Source organism: Aegilops tauschii, chromosome 5 (assembly GCF_002575655.3).
Source record: "Aegilops tauschii subsp. strangulata cultivar AL8/78 chromosome 5, Aet v6.0, whole genome shotgun sequence".
NCBI classification, from domain to species: Eukaryota; Viridiplantae; Streptophyta; class Magnoliopsida; order Poales; family Poaceae; genus Aegilops; species Aegilops tauschii.
In genome coordinates this window covers 228,812,983-228,819,992 of record NC_053039.3, presented here as the reverse complement: position 1 = coordinate 228,819,992, position 7,010 = coordinate 228,812,983, and the positions used below count along the sequence as shown (strand labels likewise).

The 7,010-nt window shown below is 53.1% G+C and overlaps 1 pseudogene; it reads right to left on the bottom strand.

Moving 5' to 3' along the window:
* Window positions 1-251: 251 nt before the first annotated feature.
* LOC109771189 (pentatricopeptide repeat-containing protein At5g04780, mitochondrial-like) lies at window positions 252-4,363 on the bottom strand (annotated as a pseudogene).
* Between the last annotated feature and the right edge of the window lie 2,647 nt (window positions 4,364-7,010).

The following is a 7,010-nucleotide window of genomic DNA, read 5'->3' as shown; positions in this document are numbered from 1 at the left end:
GGTGACGCAGTCTATTCAATTAACCAAGGACTTGCATCCCCTTCCATTTCTTATGCACAGATAGACGATAGTGTTGATATTACATTCAATGGAGCCAGCAGCATGACATTATTGACTTGAATGGCAAAGCTATCAAGATCAGTCCTGACAAAGACATTTAGTGTTGCAGTGCCACTACTGACAGGCAATAATTTGCTACATGAATAGTGTACCACTGGTAGATGACTACCATTCTCCAATTCAGCCTTACATCACCAAAAGTCCCCACAAGAACATGAGCCATCCTTAAAATGGTGAAATCTATTGGTATCTCTGACAATGAAAAGACGTTTGGTAATATGGGCTGCAACCTTCATGAATGAATGACAGTCCCCGCATATCCTAAGGTTCTTGTGTATTATAATTGGTATATTAGGAGGTAAGCTGATTAACCCAAAAGCAAGTGCTAACTTCTCACTGTGATGTTTAAGCAGATCCTCTTTTTGGTCGTCATGAACATCATGCAGATCACATTCTATTTTGGTTATGTGAGCAATTTTTTTCATATCGTGATAAATTTCCTCCAACTTATTGTAGATATCAGTGATTGCTGGGTGCTTTCTCTCTCCAACAACAAAGACATGAATTTTGCCCTTTGCTTCAATCCAACTCCTGCCCATTTCTTTCTTTGCACCACTATCCTTCAAATATTTCCTTGCCATCAGAACATTCTCCCAGTTCCCGCTGGCAGCATATACATTTGAGAGCAAAACATGGTTCCCTCCATTGTCAGGCTCAAGTTGGAAAAGCTGTTCGGCAGCTATTCTGGCTAAGTCACTATTATTGTAGTTTCTGCATGACCCAAGCAAAGATCCCCACATAGAAGCAGTTGGCTCAAATGGCATTTTGTGAAGCAATTTCCAGGCCTCATCAGTCTTCCCAGATCGACCCAGAACATCAACCATGCAAGAATAGTGAAGGACATTAGGTTCAACAGTCCGATCAGATATTAGCAGGTTAAAGTAGTGACGACCCTCTTCAACTAAACCTGCATGACTGCACAGTGACAACATGGATAGATAGGTAACTTCGTTTGGAAAAATACGTAACTGGTGCATTTTCTCAAAGAGAATCATAGCTTCCCAAGAATGGGCATGCCTCGAAAAACCACCAATCATTGCATTCCATATGACCACATTCTTCTGTTCCATATAAGCAAATAGTGCATAAGATTTTTCAATCTGGCCACACCTTGCATACACATCCACAAGAGATGCTGCCAAGAAGTTCCCATGAAAACCACATTTCACAATAACTGCATGCAGTTGTGTCCCTTCAATTTTCAATGCTAAGCTTGCACATGCGCTAATGATAGCAGAAAGAGTGAATTCCGTCAATTTTACTCCTTCCCTTTGGGCATTCCGAAATAAACATAATGCTTCTTTGTGAAGACCATTCTGCACATATCCTGCGAACAATGAACTCCATGCAACTAAAGTTTTATCAGGCATCTTCTCAAAAACCCAGCAGGCATCCTGTTATGGCCGGTTTAGCTAGGCCCATCGGACAATCTTAGTCCACAAGTTATCTTAGGTTAATTCTTATGCAAATTATCTTAGGTTAATTCTTATGCAAATTATCTAGGTTATAAATATAGTCTGTAACTCTCTTTTTGGAATCAAGCAATAAGAATATTATTATCTCTGTTGCCCGGCTCCCAGAGGAGCCGGAACCCTAGCCGCCGCCGCCATCCTCCTCCTACGCGACGGCGCCCAGCCGCCGGCGCGCCCGCTCATCGCCGCGCCCTCCTCCATCCTTCCCCTACAACCTACGGAGCAGGTCCGGTAGAATCCCTGGTTCTACCAATTTGGTATCCAGAGACTCCGGTTCGGTCATGTCTTCGCCATCACCCACGCCGCCGCTGCCCTCCGGCACCACCGCCTCGCTGTCCCCCCCCCCCTCCCGATGACCACCAATGGAGCTCCGACGCTGCCCGGGCCGAGCGCCACCACGGGGGCCCCAACGCTGCCGGCGCCAATACCACCGGCCCCAACGCCGCCAGCTCCAGTCACCACCGCCAGCCGCCGTCTTCACGCCGGAACAGATGACCAGCACGCTGCAGCAGCTCGTGGCGGCCGTCCAAGGGCTCCACATGAACCAGTACCACCAGTACATGGCAGGAGCGTACGGCCTCCCGCCGGCTGCGCCGATCGCCACCTACGGCCACCCTGCGTCGTGGCTGTTTCCGGGCGCACCCGCAGGCGGCGGGCCCCCGCTGTTGCCGTTCCAGACAAGGAACTCCAGCGGGCCACCACCAGCCGCCGCGGGCCTGTGGCATCTGCCGCCGCCACCCTCGACGGCGCCCCTCTGGCACCTGCAGCCGCTGCCCCTGTCCAGCCCCCGCTGCTGCCATTGCACCCACCGGCCCCGCCCCTGCCCAGCTCGGGGGCACCCTCGCCGACCGGCCTCCCGATCCATCAGGTCCGGTTCCCGCCCTCCCCGTCGCCACTCCCAGCATGGGCGGCTGGGTCTTCGCCATCGCCGGTCTACACCACGGCCCCCGGACAGCCGACTCCGTTCCCGCAGTTCGGTGGGCCATCCGGTCCCTACCCGGAGTACTCCGACCAGGCGCCACCCGCCTCGCTGCTCCGCACCTCTGAGCCAGCTCGACACGACGCTCCGACCCAGACAACGCCGCGGTTCACCAAGATCGACTTCGCCACCTATGACGGCACGGAGGACCCCCTCAACTGGCTCAACCAGTGCGACCAGTTCTTTCGCGGGCAGCGCACCCTCGCATCGGAGCGTACCTGGCTCGCCTCGTACCACCTCCGCGGCGCGGCACAGACCTGGTATTACGCCCTCGAGCAGGACGAGGGCGCCATGCCCCCTTGGGTGCGCTTCCGCGAGCTCTGCCTCCTTCGCTTTGGGCCTCCGGTTCGCGGGAGCCGCCTGGCGGAGCTCGGCCGCCTTCCCTTCACCTCCACGGTGCAGGACTACGCCGACCGTTTCCAAGCCCTGGCATGCCATGCGTCGGGTGTGACGGCGCAGCAGCGGGCCGACCTCTTTGTCGGTGGACTTCCGGATCACATCCGCGTGGACCTGGAGCTTCGGGGACCCCGGGATCTCCAGTCGGCCATGTACTACGCCCGCGCGTTCGAGCGCCGCGCGGTGGCCATCCAGCAGGAATCACCGTCCCGGACCGCTGGGTCGCTACCCGGGCCGGATTCCGCGCAGGGTCGGCCTACGCAGGCTTCTGCGGCACCCCTCGCCGCCAAGGGTTGTGCTTCAAATGCGACGAGCCCTACACGCCCGGCCATGCCTGCCCGCGACTCTTCTACCTGGAGGTTGCAGACAACATTACGGAGGACGCCGTCGCCGCCGACCTGGCCGCCCTAGCTGTCGAGAAGGTGTTTGACACTGGTTGATCGCCTCGAGGAGTTTCACAAGCGCTTCCCCACCTTACAGCTCGAGGACGAGCTGTTTGTGCAGGCGGGGAGAAGTGTTATGGCCGGTTTAGCTAGGCCCACCGGGCAATCTTAGCCCATAAGTTATCTTAGGTTAATTCTTATGCAAGTTATCTTAGGTTAATTCTTATGCAAGTTATCTAGGTTATAAATATAGGCTGTAAGACTCTTTTTGGAATCAAGCAATAAGAATATTATTATCTCTATTGCCCGGCTCCCAGAGGAGCCGGAACCCTAGCCGCCTCTAACCCTAGCCGCCGCCGCCATCCTCCTCCTACGCGACGGCGCCCAGCCGCCGGCGCGCCCGCTCATCGCCGCGCCCTTCTCCATCCTTCCCCTACAATCTATGGAGCAGGTCCAGTAGGATCCCTGGTTCTACCACATCCTTAATCATATTACATTTTGCATAAACATCTAGAATTGCTGTCCCAACAAAGCTGTTTGAGTCCAATGCAAGCTTGAATGCAATAGTGTGTAATTGCTTGCATTCATTGATAGCATATTTTGCAGCGCATGCACAGATTGTGCTGGATAAAGTAAATTCAGTCAGTTGTCTCCCTTCTCGGTGCATCCTTTGAAAAAGCTTCAGAGCTTGTACATCCTCTCCACTCTGAGTATATCCAGCAATCATGGTATTCCATGAGACTATGCTTCTGGGCAAGCATTCCATCAAAAACATGACGAGCACAATCATTCCGACCACATTTCGTGTACAAGTTGATTAGAATATTGCATGTTAGAGTATCTGTTACCAGACCAAAATGAATGGCTAGCCCATGGCAGCTTTTCCCAACCAGGAGGGACCTCCTCTTTGCACATAGTTGCAGATGCTCATGGAGCACCACAAACATGTCAATCAAATTTCTGTCAATCCTACCATGCCTTTTATCCTTTAGGGAATTGTTATGGTTGCGCATATTACAAAAAAAAACGAGTAGCAAGACACATTCCAGACCATACTAACTTGGACATTTCCTGTTCTGGTTTATGGCAGGGTAGTTAAACGGAATGCCCATCCATGGGAGACAGCTACTGATACATCCAGAATATGACTGAAAAGGAGAACTTCGCCAACCAAATTTGCACTGCTTTCTGATGACTCACAGAAAGGGATAACTAATCTGAAATATGTTTAGATGCCGTCAAGAGCACATCACTTTTCTGCAGGATGGCATGGCAACTTCTCTAATTAGTCCACCTTTACAAATTCCTGATATTAGAATCTCTGGAAGAGAAGCAAGTCAGTCACAACTATATGATCATCATCACGCTTTGATGCATCTTAAGAAAGCAGATATGATCCTGATAAAATCCAGGCAGGTTAAAGAATACAAATTTTCATGGCAAGGGCATAAGGAAATGTGATGGGTTCTGCTAAAGCACATGCTAATACGTCTTAAAATAAAAATATTTGATTCAAATGACAAGAACTAGGAACTAGCGCCAAGTGAGCTTCTTGCTTTTCAAACATTCGAATGTGTGCGGAAGGTGGTACAGTACTGGCCCTAGGAAGTTAACGACAGTACTCTGGTGGTAGTAGAAGTTGAGAGCTAACTTAAATCCAGGGTTCCTTTCAAATTTTCAGCATCAGGGTTGTGTTCCATTTGAAATAAGGATCTAACAGCAAGATATTTGTACTAAATGCATCACGAGCACAGGACATAGGCAAACAGAAAAACATTTCACTACTAATCGAGCAATCACAATATGCTACACCTTATTGTGAACAACTGTTAGAGTACGTAATGGGCCTAGTGGGCCTGGACTGGCGGTATAGCCCGTTAGCCTTAGGGTTAATTAGAGATAAGGGTCGCTTGCTTCGGGGTCAAGTAAGCCTTGTTGGGGAGTCAAGTAAACCTCTCTATATAAGGGGAGGAGACGTATCAATCTAATCAAGCAATAATTAAGAAGGAAATCCCTTCCCTCTTGCCCGGCCGTGGGCAAAAAGGCCCCCGGCCGGCCCTCTCGCGCCCTCCTTCTAGCAGCACCATAACAATTTGGTATCAGTTTTCCCGGATTCGATCATGTCCAGCCCTCCACCGAGTTCTTCCCACCCGCCGCCGCCGCACACCTACCCGCCGCCACCAGCGTCTTCATCGGCGCTGCTGCCCCACATAGCAGGCGCGCCGGCATTGGGCGTGCTGGCGTCCTCAGGGGCGATTGCACCCTCTGCCCCGGTGTCGTCCGCCCTCGTCCTCACCCCGGAGCAGATGACAGCCGCAATCCTGGAATTACGGCAGGCCGTGGCGGGCATCAGGGCCTTCCTCGTCGGGCCCTATGCGCCCCAGCCACATCCCCAGCAGCTACCTCCTCCGCCGCCATACCAACAGTAGCTACCCCCCCCCCCCCCGCCGCTGCCCTCGGACGCGACCACGGCGCCGGTCATCTCGTACCAGTATGGGATGCCCTACGACGGGACTGCGACGACCTCGTTCCCATCAGCGCCGCCGCCGTCCCAGGGCGTTCCCATCCAGTAGATCAAGTTCTCGCCGTCGCCGTCACCGCTTCCAGCTTGGATCGCTACCCGCCACGTGTCGGCGGCGGTGAGGCTGCAGGCTGCTGCGCGCGGTCTCCTAGCGCGTCGGCGTGTGCGGGAGATGCGTGGTCTGCAGCTGCCGCTCCTCCCAGTTGCGCTTCGCTGTGCAAAGGACCTCGATCCCGTCCGCTGCGTCGGGGATCTTGGGCATGCGGTTTTCCCCACGGGCGGCGGGCATGCTGTTTTCCCCACGGACAGCGACCTCAAAGTCTGCGACATCGGCGGTTGGGGGGCGCACCCCTCCTCGCCATTCTCCATCGAAAGCCCTTCACTCTTCTCTGTGCGGTGCAGACCAACAGCCGTCCGGCGGGGAGAAGACATGGTGTCACCGACAGGAGCGCACCGCGTAGCACCACTGCATTCCACCGCCGGCCGCCGCGAGGGCGCCTCTGCTGGTCGCTCTTGCGACCACTTCCGGGTGGCCATACACATGCACTCCTTTTGTCCAGATGGTGTCCATGGGATCCAGGTGGCTGTACACGTGCACGTTCGACGTGCGGATGGTGTCCACTTTATGTTCAGGGGTCCAAAATAAAGCGTCCCAGTCCATTTCAGGTTGAGAGTAATAAAACAAGCCGAGATGTAAAAGGCTTGTTTTTAGGTGTTAGGTTTGTGTTGCGTCGAGTCATGGTTATAAGTTGGTTAGGTTGCAGCTCGAGGACAAGCTGCATGTCCAAATGGGGTGTAGTGTTAGAGTACGTAATGGTCCTAATGGGCCTGGGCTGGAGGTATAGCCCGTTAGTCTTAGGGTTAATTAGAGATAAGGGTCGCTTGCTTAGGGGTCAAGTAAGCCTTGCTGGGGAGTCAAGTAAACCTCTCTATATAAGGGGAGGAGATGTATTAATCTAATCAAGCAAGAATTAAAAAGGAAATCCCTTCCCTCTTGCCCGGCCATGGGCAAAAAGGCCCCCGGCCGGCCCTCTCGCGCCCTCCTTCTAGCAGCACCATAACAACAACTCTGCTTTAATAACTATAACTAACATTTGCATCTAAAATCGGGTACCATTGATGCACTTCACCCCTCCCAC